Raw genomic sequence first — 252 nt, 5'->3', positions numbered from 1 at the left:
AAAAAAATCCCAATACCTACATGAGAATATCCGAATATAACTGTATGATTTTTACCATACAATTTTAAATAAAAATTATTGCACTCAAGTAGTAAAATAGTAATTTCGGTATGAGAAAATTCCTACAGTCCCATGTAGCAAAATTCTGATAATCTCATTTAAGTAAGTTGGAAAATTACCACAGGTAAATGTAGTAAATTTACAACACGAATGGAATAGAATTGCTCTTCTTATGTAGTAATTTTACAATAT

This window comes from Diachasma alloeum, unplaced genomic scaffold, assembly GCF_001412515.2.
Source record: "Diachasma alloeum isolate Michigan unplaced genomic scaffold, Dall2.0 Dall_scaffold_00889, whole genome shotgun sequence".
Lineage (NCBI taxonomy): Eukaryota > Metazoa > Arthropoda > Insecta > Hymenoptera > Braconidae > Diachasma > Diachasma alloeum.
The sequence above is the reverse complement of the archived record's forward strand: the minus strand, read 5'-3'. Positions refer to the sequence as shown.